The sequence below is a fragment of the Entelurus aequoreus genome, linkage group LG03 (genome assembly GCF_033978785.1).
Source record: "Entelurus aequoreus isolate RoL-2023_Sb linkage group LG03, RoL_Eaeq_v1.1, whole genome shotgun sequence".
Classification (NCBI taxonomy): Eukaryota; Metazoa; Chordata; class Actinopteri; order Syngnathiformes; family Syngnathidae; genus Entelurus; species Entelurus aequoreus.
The window spans coordinates 76,242,752-76,268,788 of NC_084733.1; the positions used below are offsets into that span (position 1 = coordinate 76,242,752).

The following is a 26,037-nucleotide window of genomic DNA, read 5'->3' on the forward strand; positions in this document are numbered from 1 at the left end:
AGTTTGTTCAGTTCCTTATTTTGCTTTATCCTCTTGTTAAAGTTAAAGTACCACTGATAGTCACACACACACACTAGGTGTGGTGAAATTACCCAGTGCATTTGACCCATCCCCTTGTTCTACCCTCTGGGAGGTGAGGGGAGCAGTGAGGAGCAGCGGTGCTAACCCCCAATTCCAACCCTTGATGCTGAGTGCCAAGCAGGGAGGTTTTTTTTATAGTTTTTTTATAGTCTCTGGTATGAATCGGCCGGGGTTTGAACTCACGACCTTCCGATCCGATGGCGGACACTCTAACCACAAGGCCACTGAGCAGGTCAAAGCAGGTGTTGCCATTTTTTTAATACAAACAACCCCGAAAGGGACAAGCGATAGAAAATGGATGGATCTGTCAGTAGTGCTAAAAACTAGAACCTGGCTGACGGGGAGAATATGCTGTCGAAGTGGAGGCACGTAAGTAAGACCGCCCACAAAATGACGTATCCTGAATAGACGGTCAGAAAGCGGCTTGAAGGTGGTCTGTGAAACATAATCTATGCAACATTTTGACCAAAGAACCACCATTACATGTTACGTAAACCACAAGAAAGTGTTTTACATGTAGAAAAAAAATCCTTATATGGCCCCTTTAATGACATTATAGGAGTCGTAGTCAATCACGTTTTTTGACAGATGCTATAGTTGACTAAAAAGCTTGCACGATGCATGAAGCAACAACAGTCAGTTAAGTATTGACCGGAGCAGAAAAAGCAGCTCGCTCTGAGGTAGCGTGTGGAAGTGGATCAATGGGAAAACTTGAAAGCATCTGCAGCCTTTTGATCACTGAGTGTGGGCCTCACAAAAAACGTTCTCCATTCGGCTTTGATTATCCCACAAGATAAAAGTGCTGCACGCACCAGTGGGATGTGCTACGTTTCTTTCCTCCAGAGCAAAAGACGGCACCTTCCAAAGTAGATAGTGGCACCAACAAGAAACACTAACATGGGCTGTGGCGTTCCGTTTTAGGGACCTTATTGGCCAGCTGACGCCCTCTTTTTTTTTTCACCAGACTGCTGATGTGTGACGGCCACAGCAGGTGGAGGGACGGGGACGCAGCAGCTCACCTTACTTTGAGATGAGGGGGTCCTCAAAGGTCTCTGGTACGGGTCCTCTTTGATGAACTAGTACAGCTGAAAGGTCCAAGTCTGTGACAAAGATCTGATGATGGCCGGTGAGGGACCCTGTGGCTATTCTGAGCCAAAACAACCACTTGCACACTATTAAGGAGGATTAAAGCATACAGTATTTGTAATAGATCCATCTGACCATTTGCTTGAAGGGGAACTGCACTTTTTGGGGGGATTTTGCCTATTGTTTACAATTGTTATGAAAGACATGACGACGGATAGATTTTTTTATTTTTTTGCATTCGAAATATTGAATAAATTAGATCAAAAGTCCGCTTACAATGGGAGCCGTTTAATTCCGCCTATAGAACCCCTAAAAAAACACCCAACACCTCCATTGAGGTTTTATATACATGATGTAAGTATATGTAATGTAGTACCGGGCCTATTTATAATAACATTTAACATTTACATATTTTGATCATTTTAAGCATACGTGGCGCATTAATTTAATGCAGCGTTTCTCAAAGTGTGGGGAATAGAGACATGACAGGTGGGGCGCGAGGAACGGGAGGAATTTTTTTATTTTTTATTATATTCTTAGATTTATTTTTTTACTATGCTTTCATTTTCTATACACACTGTAAATCACTGTGATTCTGTCTGTGAAATCCGCTATATAAAAAAATGTAAATTACTTATTTTTCCTGTAGGCTTTAAATTTCTAGGTAGGAGCGAACGTTTGACAGACATAGCAACAGTAACTACTGGGGGCGGGGCTAAGCGGAACAAACTTTCGCGCGGATGGGTTGCTACCCATCCGCGCTAATCATCCACTCATCGGGCAGAGAGCTGTGTCCATTCTTCTCCCTTTGCCCTTTGCCCTTTTCAGCTGTTGCTTCACTCAAAACGAAGTACAGGTCTCAGCTGAACATTGAGCATGACTTAAGAGTGACAGTGTCAAGCCTGCAACCCCGATTTGAAAAGCTGTGCAGTGCAAAACAGGCTCATTGCAGCCACTAATGCTGGAGTATTGTAAAACTCATGTTCACTTCCCCTGTCTTGCCAAATGCGTAACTCCTCCTTTTTTTTTTTTTTGCAAAGTGGCACTTTAATTTGATTTATTATTGAACTTGATGCAAGTTATTTGATTTATTATTGAACTTGATGCAAGTTATAACACTTTTATTTGATTTATTATTGAACTTGATGCAAGTTATAACACTTTTATTTGATTTATTATTGAACTTGATGCAAGTTATAACACTTTTATTTGATTTATTATTGAACTTGATGCAAGTTATAACACTTTTTTTGGATTTATTATTGAACTTGATGCAAGTTATAACACTTTTATTTGATGTATTATTGAACTTGATGAAAGTTATAAGACTTTTATTTGATTTATTTTTTAACTTGATGCAAGTTATAACACTTTTGTTTTATTTATTATTGAACTTGATGCAAGTTATTGTATTTATTATTGAACTTGATGCAAGTTATACCACAGCTGCAGTTATTTTAGTTATTATTGAACTTGATGTAATTTTATGTTATTGAGTTTGAATGTATACAACTTGATGTTACTTGATGTTCAATACATTTGAAAATGTTAAGCTTGGCATTAGCGTTCTGTTAGGGTGATGGGGGCAGGTGGGGCTTGAAAACTCCCCCTTGTCCAAAGTGGGGGATGACAAAAAAAGTTTGAGAACCACTGATTTAATGCATTTTAAGTATTAAATAAACGTTAATAAAAGTCTGCATACAGCGGAGCTAATGGGAGCTCCACTATTTCGCCCATAAAATCTGATAAATAAACATTCAAAAAACGGCAACAATACTTCATTTACTTTCGTGACTTGAATATTAACCAAGCATTAGTGATATTGTTATTATAAGTGCTAACGCAGACAAACTATTTATAGCTGTGCTGTGATCACAAGCTTGTGTCCCTATGTTTACATCATCGAGTGGTCTGCTGTTTCCTCGCTTCCTTGCTGCCTTTAAGTTTACTCCAGATCAGAGGTGGGCAAACTACGGCCCGCGGGCCACATCCGGCCCGATGCTCCCTTTAAACTGACCCGCCAAATATTATAACAGAATTGAGCAAAGATCTGTTTTGAAAATTGCCACATCGAAACTGATACTAGAGCTTGACGCACTGGCATAAAAGGGTGATCAACAACACTGCTCCCACTAAAAGAGAACGTAAGTGTAAACCCTTTAATACCATTTTTACGTTTCTTTGATGTTCTGATATGATCTTTTTGAAAGTAGGTGTATTATAATTAAAATAGCCCATGTTTGAGAAGCCTACTCTTAGTTTCAACAGATATGATATGCTTTGAAATGCATCATGTCCCGTCTGTGAAATTTCAAAAGCCAATGTGACCCCTGAAACAAAAAGTTTGCCCACCCCTGCTCTAGATCATAAATCATGCATCTCACCTAAATGTTTGAGTAAGTATTCTGACAACTTGGGACACTTTCATAGCCATTTAGGACCTGGGACTGGCGAGAACCACACGAAAAGCTTGTTCCCCTCGCCCACCACCCTGTTTCTTTGCGAGGATTATGAGACATTTTTCATCTGAGTGGGAATATATCAATCAATCAATCAATGTTTATTTATATAGCCCTAAATCACAAGTGTCTCAAAGGGCTGTACAAGCCACAACGACATCCTCGGTGTCGAGGGTCTGACATAATATTGTGAAAGTCCAACACATCAGCGAAAGTCCAGTCCATGGTGGGGCCAGCGGGAACCATCCCGAGTGGAGACGGGTCAGCAGCGTAGAGATGTCCCCATCTGATGGACAGGCTAGCGGTCCACCCCGGAGCAGAGTAGAAAAGAAAAGAAAAGAAACGGCAGATCAACTGGTCTAAAAAGGGAGTCTATTTAAAGGCTAGAGTATACAAATGAGTTTTAAGATGAGACTTAAATGCTTCTACTGAGGTAGCATCTCTAACTTTTACCGGGAGGGCATTCCATAGTATTGGAGCCCGAATAGAAAACGCTCTATAGCCCGCAGACTTTTTTTTGGCTCTGGGAATCACTAATAAGCCGGAGTTCTTTGAACGCAGATTTCTTGCCGGGACATATGGTACAATACAATCGTCAAGATAGGCAGGAGCTTGACCGTGTAGTATTTTATACGTAAGTAGTAAAACCTTAAAGTCGCATCTTAGGTGCACAGGAAGCCAGTGCAAGTGAGCCAGTATAGGCGTAATATGATCAAACTTTCTTGTTTTTGTCAAAAGTCTAGCAGCCGCATTTTGTACCATCTGTAATCTTTTAATGCTAGACATAGGGAGGCCCGAAAATAATACGTTACAGTAATCGAGACGAGATGTAACGAACGCATGGATAATGATCTCAGCATCGCTTGTGGACAAAATGGAACGAATTTTAGCGATATTACGGAGATGAAAGAAGGCCGTTTTAGTAACACTCTTAATGTGTGACTCAAACGAGAGAGTTGGGTCGAAGATAATACCCAGATTCTTTACCGAGTCGCCTTGTTTAATTGTTTGGTTGTCAAATGTTAAGGTGGTATTATTAAATAGATGTTGGTGTTGAGCAGGACCGATAATCAGCATTTCCGTTTTCTTAGCGTTGAGTTGCAAAAAGTTAGCGGACATCCATTGTTTAATTTCATTAAGACACGCCTCCAGCTGACTACAATCCGGCGTGTTGGTCAGCTTTAGGGGCATGTAGAGTTGGGTGTCATCAGCATAACAGTGAAAGCTAACACCGTATTTGCGTATAATGTCACCTAGCGGCAGCATGTAAATACTAAAGAGTGCAGGGCCAAGAACTGAACCCTGGGGAACTCCGCACGTTACCTTAACATAGTCCGAGGTCACATTGTTATGGGAGACACACTGCATCCTGTCAGTAAGATAAGAGTTAAACCAAGACAAGGCTAAGTCTGACATGTTTGTTATCTCTCATGTTTTTTAGGGGTTTCTTTATGCGGAATTGAACGGCTCCCTGTTCATTTTAGAATTGATTTTAAAATGTTGCTGTTTGGTTTTAAAGCTTTGCATGGACTGGCACCTCATTATATCTCGGACCTCAGACGAGACTTGAAACCAGGGGAGACAGGGCCTTCTCTGTGGTCGGCCCTAAGCTCTGGAACACTCTGTCCCTCCATGTTCGAACTGCTCCCACAGTGGAGTGTTTTAAGTCTTGTCTTAAGACCCACTTTTATTCTCTGGCTTTTAACACTACGTGAGTTGTGTGGTCCTCTGTGTTTTAAAATTGTTATTTCTATTTATTGTTTTAATTGGTTTTACCCTTTAAAATCGTTTTTAATCATATTTATTTTTACTTTTTTTTATATTGGTTTTATATTTATTTATTTTGTTTTTATTCAGTCATTTGTGGAGCTAAGGATAGTATTTGAATCTTGTTTTGAATATTTTTGTGCAGCACCTTGGAACAATTTTTGTTGTTTAAATGTGCTATATAAATAAAGTGGATTAGATTGGATTGTCTCCCATTGTAAGCAGACTTTTGATCTAATTATTTTTTTAATATTTAGAAGGCAAAAAAATAAATAAAAATACATCCGTCATCATTTATTTCATAATGATGGGCAAAACGCCCCCAAAAAATTGCAGTTCCCCTTTAAAATGCATATCTAGTGGGGGTATGTACTAGAAGTTTCAAAAAAAAAAAAAAATGTTTTCGAATGAATCACGACTCTTATTTATAACGATTCCTAATCGATTCAAAAAATTAATAATAATTGTTATTTTTAGTATATATTTTTTTAACACATCCTGTCCAACCATTCAGACACATCATATTGTTGCTGTAGATGATCATATCTGCTGTACAGATTTACTTTAGAAAAGAGATGTTATGGATACTTCTCTTGTTGCCTTATTTGTATTTGACTTTATTAAATGTTTGGGTAGCATTTTGTTGAACAAAACCAGTTTTCTTTTAAAAAAATACAAACAATTATGAGAGCTGTTTATCTATTTTATGGAGGAATGTAGTTAATCATAGAACTGGCACCCATTGTTATTAAAAAAAAGTATTACATTTTGAATCGAGAATCGGTTTGCATATAGAATGGATTTTGAATCGAATCGTATTCCCGAAGAATCAAATCGTTTGGTGCCCAAAGAGTCACATCCCTAGCTAGCATTTACACACAGATCCTGTGAAAGCAGGAGTTTTTTTTCAAATCTTTTATGAAAGTTGCCCATACAGACGGACAATGTGTTCAAAACAATCCCTGTTAGCCCAGACTTGGAAAAAAACCCTGCATGTTTTTACCGAGACACGTTTTCAGTGTTTATGCGGGAACAATAGCGGCGTTCTCTTTGACGAGCTGTTGACACGACAACATTTAAACTGAAAACGTGTGAGTAGTGTGGTTTAAGCTGTTTGTTTACGTGACAGCAGTGTTTTCAAGCCTGAAAAACGCAACATTTATAAACGTCACCGCTATCGTTTTTGTGTAAACACTGAGCAAGGTCATAGACTACATGCAGGGCCTTATGGAGTCTGTTAATTTTTTTTTCCAAATTCTGTTTTACTTTTTCTCGAATTTTTTTATTTTTATATTTCTGGTTTTTTTTACCTTAGAGTGCAACAGTGCTTTTTGTGTCAGTAAAATGTAATTACATGTCTGTTAATTAAATCCAACAATCCTTACATGTATTGATGCAATACGATGGACAATTTGGAACAGTATTTTAAAGGCCTACTGAAACCCACTACTACCGACCACGCAGTCTGATAGTTTATATATCAATGATGAAATCTTAACATTGCAACACATGCCAAAGTGCAATTTTAAATTTCCCGCTAAACTTCCAGTTGAAAACGTCTGTGTATGATGACGTATGCATGTGACGTCACTAGTTAAACGGAAGTATTGGTACACCATTGAATCCAATACAAAAAAGCTCTGTTTTCTTCTCAAAATTCCACAGTATTCTGGACATCTGTGTTGGTGAATCTTTTGCAATTTGTTTAATGAACAATGAAGACTGCAAAGAAGAAAGTTGTAGGTGGGATGTGTGTATTAGCAGCTGGCTGTAGCAACACAACCAGGAGGACTTTGACTTGGATAGCAGACGCGCTAGCCGCCGCTAGCCGCCGACCGCATGGATGATCGGGTGAAGTCCTTCGTCGCGTCGTCGATCGCTGGAACGCAGGTGAGCACGGGTGTTGATGAGCAGATGAGGGCTGGCTGGCGTAGGTGGAGCGCTAATGTTTTTGTCATAGCTCTGTGAGGTCCCGTTGCTAAGTTAGCTTCAATGGCATTGTTAGCAACAGCATTGTTAAGCTTCGCCAAGCTGGAAAGCATTAACCGTGTATTTACAGGTCCATGGTTTAATAGTATTGTTGATTTTCTGTCTATCCTTCCAGTCAGGGGTTTATTTATTTTGTTTCTATCTGCATTTGAGCCCGATGCTATCACGTTAGCTCCGTAGCTAAAGTGTTTCGCCGATGTATTGTCGTGGAGATAAAAGTCACTGTGAATGTCCATTTCGCGTTCTCGACTCTCATTTTCAAGAGGATATAGTATCCGAGGTGGTTTAAAATACAAATCCGTGATCCACAATAGAAAAAGGAGAAAGTGTGGAATCCAATGAGCCCTTGTACCTAAGTTACGGTCAGAGCGAAAAAAGATACGTCCTGCACTGCACGCTAGTCCTTCACTCTCACGTTTCCTCAGCCATGAATCTTTCATCCTCGCTCAAATTAATGGGGTAATCGTCGCTTTCTCGGTCCGAATCTCTCTCGCTGCATTGTAAACAATAGGAAAATTTGAGCAGCCCTTCCTCCTGTGACGTCACGCTACTTCCGATATAGGCAAGGCTTTTTTTTATCAGCGACCAAAAGTTGCAAACTTTATCGTCGTTGTTCTCTACTAAATCTTTTCAGCAAAAATATGGCAATATCGCGAAATGATCAAGTATGACACATAGAATGGATCTGCTATCCCCGTTTAAATTTTAAAAAAATAATTTCAGTAGGCCTTTAAAGCAAAGCATAATAATGTTCTAACATAAATGTACCAATGAGTGCTATAAGTACAAATTGTTTTTTGAAACCTTTATACTGACCAGATGTTCTTGCCTGTACTAGGGCTGGGCAAAAAAAATATGTCAACATATATCGCAATAGACACATAATCAATAAGAATTAAATATGCATTCAATACAATGTTCGATCTACCTGTATATTTTTTTTTTCCTTTGTCGGAAGAAACAGGAAGTTGCGAAGCAAGGTTGGTTGCATGAACAAAGGCACTTGCTAAAGCAACGCGGGAAGTGATAACTGATCAGTGGGAGTGACACGCTAACAGCCAATCAGGTAACAGTATCAACTATTATGTTTGGTTGCGCCATCTTGCTGTCTGGCGGTTAAATCTTTGCATGGAATGAGAAGAGAAAGTAAAAATGAATAAATTGTGGATAAAACAGGAAAAGTCACCTTGACAGTATGGCGGTTTTTCAGATTGTTTTAAATGGACTGTAGTCAGACCAAGGCGCACCTAATCATTTTAAGAGTTTATTGTTAAAGGGGCGGTATAGCTCCGTTGGTAGAGCGACCGTGCCAGCAACTTGAGGGTTCCGGGTTCGATCTCTGCTTCCTCCATTGTAGTCACTGCCGTTGTGTCTTTGGGCAAGACACTTTACCCACCTGCTCCCAGTGCCACCCACACTGGTTTAAATGTAACTTAGATATTAGGTTTAACTACGTAAAAGCGCTTTGAGTCACTGGAGAAAAGCGCTATATAAATATAATTCACACATTACGTGTCCGGTGTGATTTTAGAATTGTGTTTACATTATGTGTTTTCCATGCTTATGTTGACATTTCCTTTCATTCATGCTTTTATAGCTGAGGGGATTATAATTAGAAGAAGGTTACATTTGAAATAACATTATTTACATTTACCGTATTTTCCGGGGTATGAGGCGCACTTAAAATTATTTCATGTTCTCAAAAATCAACAGTGCACCTTATAACCCGGTGCACCTAATCTACGTATTAATTCTGGTTGTGCTTACCGACCTCGAAACACTTTTTTTTTTTTTTTTTTGGTACAAGGTGTAATGATAAGTGTGAACAGTAGATGGCAGTCACATATAAGAGTTGACAACCCTAATCCGGGTCCTTATTTTCAAGAGGTCATATAAACTAACAATACTTATCGATATTTAAACCACTTCTATCGTGACACAGCCCTAGTCTGTACATTAGGAGTTCTTTTCTACAACAACATAAGCAGATGAGATGTGTTGGATTATCCTGGCTAGCATTAGCTCCGTAGTTTGTTCGCAGACTTAGCCGCTGTTTCGAGTGGTCTTTTCGAAATTATTTCATGAGAGGGTGGGTGAGCGACCCCGGACACATGATTTCCCCTGGCAAACCTTCCTTCTTTACCATGAATTGATTAACATGGACCCCGACTTAAACACGTGGAAAAACATATTCGGGTGTTACCATTTAGTGATCAGTTGTACGGAATATGTACTGTACTGTGCAATCTACTAATAAAAGTCTCAATCAATCAATCAATTCTCCTCACAATGTCAGCATTCAGTCGCATGTATGTCAATTTCCCTGATATTCCACGCTTAACAGTTCATTCTGATTTGAATGGCCAATTCCGTGACGCATATGCACTTTTTCTCACGCCGCCTGGCCGAGTGGATGATAAGACGTAGTCTCAGATGAACGAATAAACCTTAAACGGGTGAAAGCAGACATTTTTGACAATGAGAAATGAGAAAGAGTCGCTAGCGTAATTGGGTGTCAGGTGGACATCCGTGTCAGCAACCCACAGTCTCCCACTGGCTCGTTACTGGGTCCCAGCCTGCAAATACACTTCCCATCCATTATCCATCTGGGACCCCCGCCTGCCTTTCACCCCTCCCGGGCCCCAAGCACACACACGCACTCAAACGCCTCCCCTCACCCACACTAATTACGATAACACTGTGGTGTATTTGTACATATCATGTATTTCGTTATCATGTATTGTGTTATTGAGATGTTTTTTTTAGTAGCACCTTTACATTAAAAAATAGATACAAATGGGAGAAACTGCATGTGAATGTTAAGAGATGCATAGTTGATAATTTAGTAAAATAGTCAATATTGATTATCTGTGTGTTTGTTTGTTGCTGGTATTTTAGTGGCTTTACTATATGGCAGCTATTGCAAATATATTTTTTTAAACGTGTTGTTTGCCAGCACATTTGGCAACAATTTAAATTGGATTGTGAGTTTTTTTCCCCCTCCATCTATAATTTGGTCATAAAATGCACTGCTTGTGACCTAAAACAGTTAGCTAACAAACACATAGGCTAGCTAGCTAACACTGGTCAATGTGATTCAGGCTATTTTTACCCACACATTTATTGTTCAAATAAATCAATCAATCAATGTTTATTTAAATAGCCCTAAATCACAAGTGTCTCAAAGGGCTGCACAAGCCACAACGGCATCCTCGGTTCAGATCCCACATCAGGGCAAGGAGAAACTCAACCCAATGGGACAATGAGAAACCTTGGAGGGGACCGCAGATGTGGGGAGCCCCCCCCCAGCCCCCTAAGGCGACCGGTGCAATGGGCGTCGAGTGGATCTAGCATAATATTGTGAGAGTCCAGTTCATAGTGGATCTAACATAATAGTGAGAGTCCAGTCCATAGTGGGGCCAGCAGGAGACCATCCCGAGTGGAGACAGGTCAGCAGCGCAGAGACGTCCCCAACCGATGCACAGGCGAGCGGTCCACCCAGGGTCCCGACTTTGGACAGCCAGCACTTCATCCGTGGCCACCGAACCTGTGCCCACCCCCTCCACGAGGGAGAGGGGGGCAGAGCAGAAAAGAAAAGAGACGGCAGATCAACTGGTCTAAAAGGGGGTCTATTTAAAGGCTAGAGTATACAAATGAGTTTTAAGATGGGACTTAAATGCTTCTAGTGAGGTAGCATCTCTAACTGTTACTGGGAGGGCATTCCATAGTACTGGAGCCCGAATAGAAAACGCTCTATAGCCCGCAGACTTTTTTTGGGCTCTGGGAATCACTAATAAGCCGGAGATCTTTGAACGCAGATTTCTTGCCGGGACATATGGTACAATACAATCAGCAAGATAGGATGGAGCTAGACCGTGTAGTATTTTATACGTCAGTAGTAAAACCTAATAGATAAAGATTAATTAAGAAAAATCCAATGAAACTGTTACATCATTTTCTCAAGGCTTTGTTTAAGCTATTGGCTAACATAAGCAGCAGATGTTAGTTAGCTAAGTTATTTGCTCTGCGTACACTCTTTCCTAGCTTGATTTTAATATTTTTAAAAAGGAAATTTCGGGTTCTAAAATTCTTCATTCAAAGTGGCGGAAAATATTTCGGTAAGTTGGCTAGGTATTGTTTTGATGATTAGCAGACATGAATGCTAGCGTAATGATGTGCCGATACGTTTTTCATTCTAAAATGTAAAAAAAACGACAATGAGCTATTATGAGGGGACTTTGTACCAAGCGGGGCTGTTTTAAGATTGATATTAAGATTAGTTTATTTCCAAGAGGACAATGCAATTTCATAACAACACCAACATAAGAACACCAGAAGGCTAGTGTTCATCGGTAGTCCTCTGGTCATGATTTAAAAAAGGCGTTAAAATTACAATTTGCAACTTGTTCACAGTTACATTTTTCAAAGCAAAAAATATTACAAAAACACCATTAGCTAGCTTATGTAACCATTACTGGTTGAACAGCACGCGTATGTTTCAAAATTGTCACAATTACAACATTTTTGTAATGAACATGTTTACCATCCCCATCAAAATAATTGTTGTTTTCATTGGTCACTCAGTCTCTTGCACACGTATACGCAGGGAGCGCATACACACATAGAAAAGCAGGCCAAGAGAAGCAATTTGCAGTCATGTTGTCGTTGTGATAGAATATAATAACAATGATAGCTAATGCTAACTATCCAAATCGCTATTGTTAGCTAATAACACCCAAAGCTTTTGATTGATTGATTGATTGAAACTTTTATTAGTAGATTGCACAGTGCAGTACATATTCCGTACACTTGACCACTAAATGGTAACATTCGAATAAGTTTTTCAACTTGTTTAAGTCAGGGTCCACTTAAATTGATTCATGATACAGATATATACTGTCATCATAATACAGTCATCACACAAGATAATCATCAGAGTATATACATTGAATTATTTACATTATTTACAACCCAGGGTGTGGGATGTGGAGGGGGGGTGTGGGGGGTTAGGTTTGGTTGATATCAACACTTCAGTCATCAACAATTGCATCATCAGAGAAATGGACATTGGAACAGTGTAGGACTGACTTGGTAAGATATGTACAGCAAGTAGTGGACATAGAGAGAGAGAGATCAGAAAGCATAAAAATAAGTATCTACATTTGATTATTTACAATCCGGGGAGGTAGGGTATTAGTTTAGGGTTGAAGTTGCCTGGAGGTGTTCCTTTAGTGCGGTTTTGAAGGAGGATAGAGATGCCCTTTCTTTTACACCTGTTGGGAGTGCATTCCATATTGATGTGGCATATAGAAAGAGAATGAGTTAAGACCTTTGTTAGATCGGAATCTGGGTACATGGGTTTCGTACATACATAGTTAGGTTATTAGGTCCTAACTCTACATCGGAAAGTTAGCGCTCTCTCGGCATCTGTTTAAATGTTGCAAACAGCCTCTTTAACTGTAATTTATCCTGTTCATTTTTATTTGATGTCTTGCAACAACATACCTGTACTGCCTGCTCATAGGGCTGCCAAAAGAATATTAACGCACCAGTAGAGTGTAAAAACAGGTCGACTTTATATATTTACAGTAATTGTGTTTCATTGTTTCCATTAAGCCATATTCAATTGTATGTACAATCCGCAAAGTATGTGAAAATATAAACATCACAAAGTGACACAAATTCCTCTGAATATCTTCGGCGATTTCCGTAGATTCTATGTCAGTGTAAGAACGTTTCTGCATTTGCACCATGTTATCAGATAAGTCATACTGGAAATACGCAAACATTGGAAATAGATGTTCTGTTTATCATTCACAATCCTTATGTAAGACAAGAACATATGCTTGGCTTTTCTTATGCATTCGAAATCGTAAATAAATCGCTAACAGATGGAGTGTCCTCTATTGCGCTCATTACACTCTTTCTAAAAATATCCAGAAAGCGCCAACAACACTCCATTTACATGTCGTGGCCTGAAAATTAACCAAATATGAGCGATATTGTTATTATTATGAGCGCTAACACACGTGGCCCTTTTTAGCGGCGCATTGATAGCATTGAGTTAATGCTAGCTTACGCTGCTATTGTTGAGACCCTGAGCTGATGGCTGCGTCTTCTTCGTCTCAAATTTGCTAAAAGTACATTCTAGATTTTAATTCATGACATCCCCCGAGATGGTGAAAAAGACGCAAGGTGCTGAAACTTTTTCTTAACTCTTCGTGAGGATTCTGATTGAGTCTTCATCCAAACAGGATTATGTGAGCGTCCCGTCAGTCGGCATCCAGGTGAGGGTGGAAATTGTACAGTAAGTGTTTGTGTTATGATGGTTTATTATGGTTAGTTTGTATATTTAGCACCTAGCAATGCTGTTGATGCTATAGTGTTTCAATAAAGCTGCATCCGTTTGGCACTCGGCTTCTAAAACTTTGCTCATCCTCTTTGTGTTTGGCTCAAAAATATAAGGTCCCGGATCATAATTTTTCCCAAATTAATTGTTGTTGGCTCTCACAAAGTCTGCTTGATTAGCATTGTTGTTGATGAGGAGGGGTATCTGTGGTTCCTAACTCTACATCACGGATCACGTGACTGGCTTGCTCATTAACTCTCAAAATGGCTCAGGAATCTCCGTCAGATTGATACTATTTTAATCATATCTATTTCTTCACAAACTTTGGAAGTCTTTTGGTGTCATAAATCAGATATATATGATAATAGCTTCAATATAGAGGCAAGTAGTTTTTCCACTCTACTGCTACTTTAACTACCCAGTTGTGGTCAAAAGTTTACATACACTTGTACAGAACATAATGTCATGGCTGTCTTGAGTTTCCAATCATTTTTACAACACTTATTTTTTTGTGATAGAGTGATTGGAGAACATACTTGTTGGTCACAAAAAACATTCATGAAGTTTGGTTATTTTATGAATTTATTATGGGTCTATTGAAAATGTGACCAAATCTGCTGGGTCAAAAGTATACATACAGCAATGTTAATATTTGGTTACATGTCCCTTGGCAAGTTTCACTGCAATAAGATGCTTTTGGTAGCCATCCACAAGCTTCTGGTTGACTTTTTGACCACTCCTCTTGACAAAATTGGTGCAGTTCAGCTAAATGTGTTGGTTTTCTGACATGGACTTGTTTCCTCAGCATTGTCCACACGTTTAAGTCAGGACTTTGGGAAGGCCATTCTAAAACCTTCATTCTAGCCTGGTTTAGCCATTCCTTTACCACTTTTGACATGTGTTTGGGGTCGTTGTCCTGTTGGAACACACAACTGCGCCCAAGACCCTGATGATTTTAGGTTGTCCTGAAAAAATTGGAGGTAATCCTCCTTTTTCATTTTTCAAGGTACCAGTTCCATTGGCGGCAAAACAGGCCCAGAGCATAATACTACCACCACCATGCTTGACGGTAGGAATTGGTGTTCCTGGGATTAAAGGCTTCACTTTTTCTCCTCCGAACATATTGCTGGGTATTGTGGCCAAACAGCTAAATTGTTGTTTTGTCAAGAGGAGTGGTCAACAATTCAACCAGAAGCTTGTGGATGGCTACCAAAAGCTCCTTATTGCAGTGAAACTTGCCAAGGGACATGTAACCAAATATTAACTTTGCTGTATGTATACTTTTGACCCAGCAGATTTGGTCACATTTTCCAGTAGACCCATAATAAATTCATAAAAGCCAAACTTCATGAATGTTTTTGGTGACCAACAAGTATGTGCTCCAATCACTCTATCACAAACAAATAAGAGTTGTAGAAATTATTGGAAACTCAAGACAGCCATGACATTATGTTCTTTACAAGTGTTTGTAAACTTTTGACCACGACTGTAAATAGCCGTTTTAACCCTCATTAAGGAGCATTGAATGTACATTTCCTTTTTAACATACATTACGGTGGTTTACTAAATGACATTAGTATTTCATCCTTAGCAATTTCAATGAAACATATAAAGACCATTCTGTCAATCTAAGCCTCGGCAGAGGTCTGCAGTGACTAAACAGCAGGTGTGTCACTCGTCCTTTGATCATATCATAGCGTGTTGCACGTCAATGTACCAATCAATATCTCTTTTGAAAACACATCACTTCTTTGTGACCTCGGGGTCTTAGGTCAAAGGGTTATGGGGGGCAGTGGAGAGCCTTTTAAGGCATGTTCGCTCAGAGATAGTTTTGGACCGGAGTGTATGTGGGTTTTTTTTTTTTGTCCTCCTGGACGATTGTGCCGGTCATCGGGACAGCTGGTGCCGGGCGGGGCAGCTGCACGGCTGCGGGGTGGCTTGGAAATAGCTCCTCCCCGGCAAACCCTGGAAGGCTTTCTGCATCTGCTCAGCTGTCAGACCCTCCCTTCCTCTAAACCCCCTTTGCATCCCAGCGCTCCATCAGCTGAGGGCAGCAGGAGAGACAGCTGGTGGGTACTACTAGGGAAACAGAGGGTGTGTTTATGCGAGGGAGTGTGTTTTTAAGGGGTGGGGGATAAGGCGGTGACATCACAGCCAAAAGTGATCCATTTAAACACATGCTCCCCCATACAGGCACTGTTTTTTTTTTTTTTTTTTTAAATGGCCTAGACTATTAATAAATGATGCGGGGGTAGCTTTCCTCCTGGCTCCAACGAACTGGAAAATGTCCTTCCAGTAGGGAATATACGGATAAAGCCTCCTCTTATTCAAACATACAATATATATAATATGCATGACCACTTACGGGAGGGTTTGCCAAGAAAAATAATCGTTCACAAAAAGGCCACACCCTGAAACTGCAACAAAGGGACTGTTCAAAAACCTATGAAGTTTATTTCCAACATGCCTACCAAAGTTATATGAAGAGCCATTCCATGGAAGGGGTGCTATTTGCTGGTTGTAACTCTCAAATGAACTTTTTTTTCTAACCTAAATCGAACAATACACATTTTGAACTTCCATATTTTCCGGACCATAAGGCGCACTGGGATATAAGCCGCACCCGCTAAATTTTAGAAGAAAAAGGTTCAATATATTAGCCGCACTGGACTATAAGTCTCAAATATTAGACTTAGACTTAGACAAACTTTATTGATCCACAAGGGAAATTGTTCCACACATTAGCTCAGTTACAAAGGATGGAAAGGGTAAGGATGGAAAGAATAATGCAGGTATTAAGTAGACTAAAAATGTACCATAGTAGAAATATAATATATAACATATATGTAATATTGACATATTATATATACACTGTAGGGCTGCAACTAACGATTAATTTGATAATCGATTAACCTGTCGATTATTACTTCGATTAATAATCGGATAAAAGAGACAAACTACATTTCTATCCTTTCCAGTATTTTATTGTAAAAAAAACAGCATACTGGCACCATACATATTTTGATTATTGTTTCTCAGCTGTTTGTACATGTCGCAGTTTATAAATAAAGGTTTATTAAAAAATAACAAAAAAACAATACAAAAAAAAATGCCTCTGCGTATGCGCGTAGCATAGATCCAACGAATCGATGACTAAATTAATCGCCAACTATTTTTATTATCGATTGTAATCAATTTCATTGATTAGTTGTTGCAGCCCTAATATACAGTATATAATATATACTGATATATTATATTATTATATTATATTATATTTGTATATAACATATACAATATATAACAAATCCCAGTTAGCATGTACAATATTACAGTATATGTAACAGCTGCAGCAAAAAAAAAGGGGAACATTAAATAGAGAGTAGATCCAGCAGAAAATATACATTATAAACAAAAAGAGGTAGCTAACATGGAAGCGGTCAGGTAATAGACAGATATCGTCTATTGCTGTATGGCGAGTGATTATACAGCTAGATGGAGTGCGGAATGAAGGAGTTCTTGAATCGAACACTGTGGGAACGAAGCTGAAGGAGCCTGTTGGAGTATGAGCTGTCCTTCAATTGTCTGGTGGAGTGGGTGGTCAGCATTGTCCATGATGGCGAGCAGTTTGTCCAGTGACCTCCTGTCCCTCACTGACACAAACGCCTCTAACTGCGTGCCAATAGTTTGGCCGGCTTTCCGGATCAGTTTGTCAATCCGGTTTAAGTCCCTTTTGCTGTTGCTGCTCCCCCCATCAAACCACTGCAAAGTACAGGGCACTGGCCACAACAGACTGAACAAAGATCTCCAACTGCTTTCTGCACACATTAAAGGACCTAAGCTTCCTCAGGAAAAAGAGTCTGCTCATGCCCTTCTTGTATACAGCTTTGCTATTGTCCTTCCAGTCCAGTCTGCTGTTCAAGTGGACTCCAAGGTACTTGTACTGCCCCACTATTGCCACATCCTGGCCCTGGATGTCGATGGGCTCCACAGGGGTCATTTTATTCTTGATATATACGTTGCAAAATGAGTTATTCACACAGAAAGATTTTGTAAATGTTTATTTACATACTTTAGTTGCTTCCAAACTGTGTCTGTAACACGGCAGTAAAACGGATGATCAAACAAAACAGAAGTCATCGTCTTGGCATACTTGCCAACCTTGAGACCTCCGATACCGGGAGGTGGAGGGTGGAGGGGGGTGGGGCGGGGGACGTGGTTGGAGGCGTGGTTAATAGGGCAGTATATTTACAGCTAGAATTCACCAACTCAAGTACTTCATATATATATATATATATATATATATTTTTATTTTTATTTTTTTTATTACACATATAAATAAAATAAATACTTGAATTTCAGTGTTCCGGAGGCTATCCAGTAGATGGCAGTATTGTCCTGTTTAACTTCTCCGTTCATGAATGAGTATATCATTTCGGACACCGTGTTCAATGGAGAAGTCTGTTCTACAAAATGTACAGGCAACATACATACCCCTTCCCCTTCGAACTGTCCTGGATGAACTGAAATTCTTGTTTCCATTCGTTTTGGAACTTGCAAGCGTATTTCTTCATCTTGCTCGTCGACGGCGTCGCCATGTCTGTAACTTCCTCGTTCTTCTGCTTCGTCTCCTTGTTGTGTGCGCAGTTGTGCACTCTACTCTCTAAAAGCCCTAGATGTTATGACGTCATTGGGCAGGCAAGCTGTTTATATTGTGGGAAAGCGGACGTGAGAACAGGCTGTCCCCACTCAGGTCCGCATTGAGCTGGAGAGGGCGTGGCCTCCAGCTACGGCTGAATACCGGGAGTTTGTCGGGAGAAAATTTCTGCCGGGAGGTTATTGGGAGAGGCGCTGAATACCGGGAGTCTCCCGGTAAAACCGGGAGGGTTGGCAAGTATGTGTCTTGGACCCACGAGCTGCGGAAGCTCACTCTGCAATCAGCTAAACAGACTCAATAACTCCACGGTGACGTTTTGGTGACTTTACTGAGGAATTTGTGAAATTGAAACAATACAAAGATAATGCCATTGTAAGTTAATAATACTAAGAGACACACTTGTAAACATGTTAGCAAATGAGCTAATGCTAACGACGCTAGCTTCACTCCATGACGATAGCGCGGACAAATATGCATGAAAACACTTCTACAGACATCACACATGGGACAGTGTAGTAAGTACAAATTGTTTTAGTTATATTGTAAAACTTACAAACGTTGCTTGTAGTGGTACATGAAGAATCCTTTCGAGCAAAAACGCTATGGACCCTTATTTCCGGTTACGGCATTAAAACAGGAAGTACATTTCCAACCCGCAATACCTGCAGTGAGCGAACTCGTCCAAAAGATGGCGCCATGGCACAAACAATAACACAGCATTTCAGAGTGTCTGCTTGTGTTTCATGCAAACTGTTGAACACAAAAATTGTGGGCATTAGCGGGGAAAAAAAAAAACATAAATTAGCCGATCTGTCTTATAAGACACAGGGTTCAAAATCTAGGAAAAAAGTAGTCCGTAATTTACAGAATTTGTCCAATTCAGATTTTTTTGTAAAATCAGATCTTTCTATGTGATGGTTCACATTACAAAAGGAATGCGATGTCTAATGTCAACGCATAATAACCCGCATGCAGACATGACAACATGACGTCACACGTTCTGCAAACACTGCTCCAATTCTAGTATGTCTCAGTCTTCGCGCACTTTCAATTTTAAGGATTTTTTTGCAATTAAAAGTCAAATTATTGTGCGTAGAAGATCAAAAGTAAGAAAGTAAATATTTTGGCTATCGCAGTTTTTGGGACATTGGCTACAACGTCTGCAAAACGTTTGCAAACGTCTATTTTGGCGAAGAATCAAGACACTAATGGCTATTTAATGACGTATTGGTCGGATGACCGCGACCCGATCATTCAGACTGCGGTCGCATTCGATACGTATCCGGTTTATATCCACATACAAAAGAGGCCTGGGTCAGATTTTTAAAATTCTGAATTGTACTGTTCACAAAGTCACATGGCCAGAAAAATGGTAATTGACCTGCCTAAATGGCCTATCTGTGTTGAGGTGTTGAAATCGTCACGTAAGATCACTAATGCTATAGTCAGTAGTATGTATATGAATTAGCATCAAGCAAACACATTTTGAAAAGTGGAGCTTTACATTGAAGCTGTTTCTATTATTGGACGGATAACCAATATTAATATTGAGAAAATAACTATATTGGCTTGCATGTAAAATTTCCGATGCAAGCAGTCCTGCAGCTCGTTTATTAGTGCACACAAGTTGGTCCTTTTTTGTATTTTAGTCAAGTCATTTCCAAATAGTAAACAGGGTAAGCTACTAGGAGCTAGCAGCTACACAACAGCTAAGCACACAATAGCACACAAATCTACACGTTTGCAACAAATCATGTTAATTGAACAATATTGCAGTCTAAAACAGCGCATTTGTCAATATAAACATGTATGAAATACATAATTACAATTGCATATTACGTGCACGTACAAACTCTTCCAGGTAGACGCGTATTATAAAGAATCCAGCAACAAACGTGTCCGCGTCATTCAACATAATTCGTTATGAGCTTGTGTCCCACAGTTTTGACAGCAACAAGCGAACAAACATTCTTGCTAGCGGCTAACGCCCCTCTACAGTAAAAACCCACTTTTAAGTCAACAATCCTCGCCTCCATGGCGGCAAATAAACTATGTTTCTCATAGCTAAACATGCTATTCATATTTGTCAAGATATGCAAACTCCAAGCTAGCGCTCTTAAATGTAAACAAAGGTGTGTAATATTAATCGTAATATTAATATAGTAATATTAATTATATTAATTAATATTAAAGGACTACAGATGGAAATTAGAATGATGCTAAATCTGGGGCTGTCATATTTATAATGTAACTGTACATTGTCCATTAAATGAAATAAACGTTAATGTGGGCGGATAAATATAAATACTGATAGCAAAGATACCATGTATAGAATCTGTATTTGTTCCATACTTCAGTGGTTCAATGAATATTTTTTATCTGCACAAGATCTTCTGTCGTTTTTACAAACTCAGGAAATGAGTCCTTGGACACAAGAAGACCTTAAAGGCCTACTGAAACCCACTACTACCGACCACGCAGTCTGATAGTTTATATATCAATGATGAAATCTTAACATTGCAACACATGCCAATACGGCCGGGTTAACTTATAAAGTGCAATTTTAAATTTCCCGCCACACTTCCGGTTGAAAACGTCTACGTATGATGACGTATGCGTGTGGCGGCAACGGAAGTATTGGTACCCAATGTGACACCATACAAAAAGCTCTGTTTTCATCAAAAAATTCCACAGTATTCTGGACATCTGTGTTGGTGAATCTTTTGCAATTTGTTTAATGAACAATGGAGACTGCAAAGAAGAAAGCTGTAGGTGCGATCGGTGTATTAGCGGCGGATTACAGCAACACAACCAGGAGGACTTTGAGATGGATAGCAGACGCGCTACCATGAGTACAGCTTTGGCTTCCAAACATTTGATCGCTTGCCCGTACGTGCGTGTCGCTATGTGCATGTCACGTACGTAACTTTGGGGAAATATATGTTTCTTGCCGACTCTTATGGCGGCCGGGGTGTCGTCGAAAGCTACAACGCCCGCCGCCGCTCCGTAGCTAAGTTAGCTTCAATGGCGTCGTTAGCAACAGCATTGTTAAGCTTCGCCAAGCTGGAAATTATTAACCGTGTATTTACATGTCCACGGTTTAATAGTATTGTTGATCTTCTGTCTATCCTTCCAGTCAGGGGTTTATTTATTTTGTTTCTATCTGCATTTGAGCCCAATGCTATCACGTTAGCTCCGTAGCTAAAGAGCTTCACCGATGAATTGTCGTGGAGATAAAAGTCACTGTGAATGTCCATTTCGCGTTCTCGACTCTCATTTTCAAGAGGATATAGTATCCGAAGTGGTTTAAAATACAAATCCGTGATCCACAATAGAAAAAGGAGAAAGTGTGGAATCCAATGAACCCTTGTACCTAAGTTACGGTCAGAGCGAAAAAAGATACGTCCTGCACTGCACTCTAGTCCTTCAATCTCACGTTCCTCATCCACAAATCTTTCATCCTCGCTCAAATTAATGGGGTAATCGTCGCTTTCTCGGTCCGAATCTCTCTCGCTGCATTGTAAACAATAGGGAAATGTGAGCAGCCCTATCCCCTGTGACGTCACGTTACTCCCGGTATAGGCAAGGCTTTTTTTTATCAGCGACCAAAAGTTGCGAACTTTATCGTCGTTGTTCTCTACTAAATCCTTTCAGCAAAAATATGGCAATATCGCGAAATGATCAAGTATGACACATAGAATGGATCTGCTATCCCCGTTTAAATAAAAAAAAATAATTTCAGTAGGCCTTTAAGGGCAAAAACCAAAGCATTTACGCTAAATTACGGATTAAAGGCCACAACTTTTTTCCTGCGCTCTGTACTCTGTGGCTTATATACAGCGCGGCTAATTTATAATTTTTTCTTTGCTGGCGGTCGTAATGCAAAAAGACAAACAAATAAGCAATTATACTATATAAGTGTGTTATTGTTTGTGCTATGGCGCCATCTCTGGACATGTTTGCTCACTGCAGGTGCAGCAGTGCTGCATTGCCCTTCTGTTTAGACTAGTGCTTTCAACGAGAAGTACAAATGCCATTCGGTGTTCTAGCCGTCCATAGCGCGGCTACTCGTATGGATTCTTCATTCATCACTCTAAGCAACATTTGTTAGTTGTACAATATAACCAAAACAATTCTTACTTACTAAACCGTCCCATGTGTGATGTCTGTAGGAGTGTTTTCATGCAAATTTAATTAAGCTAGCGCCGTTAGCATTAGCTAATATGCAAACATGTTTACAAGTGTTTGTGTAAGTATTTTTAACTTCTTTTTGTACTGTTTCAGTTTCACAAATTCCTCAGTAAATTCACCAAAACGTCACTGTGGAATTATTGAGCCTGCTTAGCTGATTGGAGAGCGAGCTCCCGCAGCCAGTGGGTCCATGATGATGACTTCTGTTTTGTTTGATCAGCCGTTTTACTGTCGTGCTACAGGCACCGTTTGAAAACAATTCAAGTATGTAAATAAACATTTGCAAATTATTTTTGTGTAAATAACTCATTTCACAACGTCTGCGGCCTATAGTTTGGCGTGGCTAATATATCGAAACATATTTTCTTCTTTAAAAAATGTAGGTGGGTGTGTCTTATACACCAGTGCGCTCTATAGTCCAGAAAATATGGTAGTTTTGACAAAATATTACAGACAGACGTGACACACTATATGACTGCATATCAGGAGCCTTTGTAACCCCTTTTGTAATGCTTCTATTATCTTTTATATACCAAATAATATATTGTGATATATATCGTTCTAGCAGTAGGCTGCAATAATGTATTGTGATATAGATTTTAGTCCAAACCTTTTGACTTGGGGGACACGTTGGGCTAAAAAAATTGGGCCAGGGGCCAAAGCCAACTGCTAGTAAAGTCACAATAAGTGTGTGTACATATTGTATTAATATGTGTACATTTTATATTAATGTAATGGATATATAATTAATAATTAATACAATTGTATATTAGGAGTATGTGAATGTTCACCTCCTACCTTGTTTACTTCCCTGACGACCTCCTTAAAGTTTTCTTATCAGTCAGCGGTTAAAATGCGCCAAACGTGGGATAAGTGATGAGATAGTGTTTTGCATTTTTCCCCATCATGCATTGTAATGGTTTTAAATTTGAAGTGAAGTTAATTATATTTATATAAATTCAAATCAAACATGTGTGTTAACGTTTTGTGTTGGTTGCAATTCTTTGCGGCATGACTATGCCAAAAGTTCACCAAAAATGATTCCCAGGCGCGGCACTGCTGCTGCCCACTGCTCCCCTCACCTCCCAGGGGGTGAACAAGGGGATGGGTCAAATGCAGAGGACAAATTTCGCCACACCTAGTGTGTGTGTGACAATCATTGGTACTTTAACTTGAACTTTAAGTTGTTTGGATTGGGTCATACAAGTAAATGCTGTACTGCAGTGAATTCGACGCACAGTTCATGATCATTGACCTGATTGACTCACGTTGTCCACATGACGGCGACACATGAGCAACATTCACATTGTCGGATGTTCAAATTAAATAGGAATCACCCCACGGGCCAGATTCCTTTTTAAACTCATGACGCCTCGGCCCGCGGGCCGTAGTTTTGACATTCCTGTTTTAGGCCATCTCAAGTTCTCACGTACTTATTATACTAGTTATTTTTGTGCAAAGTATCCCAGTTTTGCCTGTGAAGCGATGGCATCCATCCCACCACATGGTAGTCCAGGTTGCTTTAATCAGCGGACATTAAACAGGGGGCGGGTGTTGTTGTCGTGCGGGTTCAGGGACTGTCTTGGTCTGGGGAAGTCGAATTTGAGAGGGGGAGGAGGGAGGGAGGGTGATGGCCAAGAAAGCCGAGTCCTTTTGTCCCTAAAAAGTCTGGTCAAACTGGGGTCAGGGGCAAAGGTGGGCTAATTTAAGGGGAACAGGCAGCCATTATAACGCTTATAAGCTCGACTGTGTTTATTTTCACTGAACTACATCTCTGTCTTGCATATGCAAACACCTTCCATTTTGTTTGTTCTTTGCAGAGAAAAGTAATCTGGGGTTTAGAATTAGAATTAACCTCGCGGTGGCAAAATACAACTTTTGCTTGAGGCGAGAGTCACAGAGGAGGAGGAGGATCCATCTGTCCCCGTAATAAAGCTCATCTTTGCTGTCAGTTTGGTCTAAGTGACCAGCCTCCATCTGCTCCTCGCCGCTGAAAGGTCGCCGGTGATCATTGATTCCGCCACTTGCTTAATGGCCAGCCAGGTCACTTCATTAACCGTCAGCCGCCGCGTTTTAATCGCGCTGGGCTAATTTAAGTCCAGCCCTGATTAATTCCCCCGCAAATCCACGTCACAGCGTCAATGGTGGGATTAGCGGGCCAACAATGGATGACAGATGACTGACAGAGTGGCTTTGCAAAGCGCCACCGAGGCTTGTATTGTACATTTATTTAATGAACATATTGTGTTAATAAACTCCAAAAATGGACGCGCCATATTGCTCACATTTATTGCAGAACATATTGTACAGTCATTTGTTATTTTTAGGAGGTCAAGCCGGTGTGTCACTACAAAGACAAAGGGGATGCAAGGTTTATGTTGTAATTATAACCTATTACGGCATTCAGAAACTAAAGTTATCATTGTCATATATTTGAAATGCACCATTTTACAAGTGCAGTATTACATCATTTTAAAAAAATAGTGTGTTGTCCAAAATATGGCTTTGATGCTGGAAACTAGTATGTTTAAAAAGTGCTTATAGTAAACTGTTTTGTGTGTCTGTAGCTTTAATTTGTCCACGGAGTGTGCCTCCAAAAAGTGCTAATGTGTGCTTTATCCACTTTTTACATATACTGTGAGGATCCGTTGCCCGGATCATGTTTTGTTCTATTGGTTTTACTACAGGGCTGGCCCGTGGCATAGGCCGTATAGGCAAATGCTAAGGGCGCCGTCCATCAGGGGGCGCCATGCCAGTGCCACAAATGTTGGAGAAAAAAAAAAACAGTTGGTACTATTATTTCTAAATACAAAAAATAATCCCACGTTAATTAAAATGCAAAGTAAAGCCTATTTAATAGAAATATTATTTGTTACAACATTACGCCCCCCCCCCCCCTCCCCCCGCACGGTGCGCCCCCTCCCTTCCCGTATCATGACTCTTTTTGGACGTCACCACATCAAAAAATCAACACAAGATGTCAAAACGGCCAAAACTGTCAGGTGCCCAGGGAAGAAAAAAGAGAAAAGAAGAGGAGGAGAAACGAGAAAAAGACAGAGGTAGCAGGGCGGTAACGTTAGCCTACATGAAATTATTTGTCTGTTACAGAATGTGATAGTAACCTGGCTTTTTAGCATTAAGCTAATGTTACATGATTCGGCAATTGCTAATCAATAAATAGCTAGTTCTGTTTTAACGTTGGGTTAATATTGTGGAGGGGGCTAAATTGTTATGGAAAATAATAATGTAACGTTAGGTAATTACAGTACTCCCACCTTACATTCCTCAGGGACATTTGTATTAGATCTTTTAAGCAGGTGTTTTTTGTTTACATTGTTATTGCCTTATGGTTAGCTAATGTTTGCCCTGCAGGTAATAGTCACTTTTCCACCCCTTTATATATTAGGTATAGTTGTAAGCTTAGTTGTTAAAGTGCACATCATTAATGTTAATTAAGCAAT

General features: G+C 39.9%; 1 long non-coding RNA gene across 1 annotated transcript in view; it reads left to right on the forward strand.

Moving 5' to 3' along the window:
• The first annotated feature begins 1,045 nt into the window (after positions 1-1,045).
• LOC133645791 (uncharacterized) overlaps positions 1,046-26,037 on the forward strand; it is a 33,837-nt gene continuing 8,845 nt past the window's right edge. The window contains exon 1 of the long non-coding RNA XR_009825209.1: positions 1,046-1,136. This is a non-coding gene — a long non-coding RNA (uncharacterized LOC133645791). The remainder of the gene's footprint in view (positions 1,137-26,037) is intronic.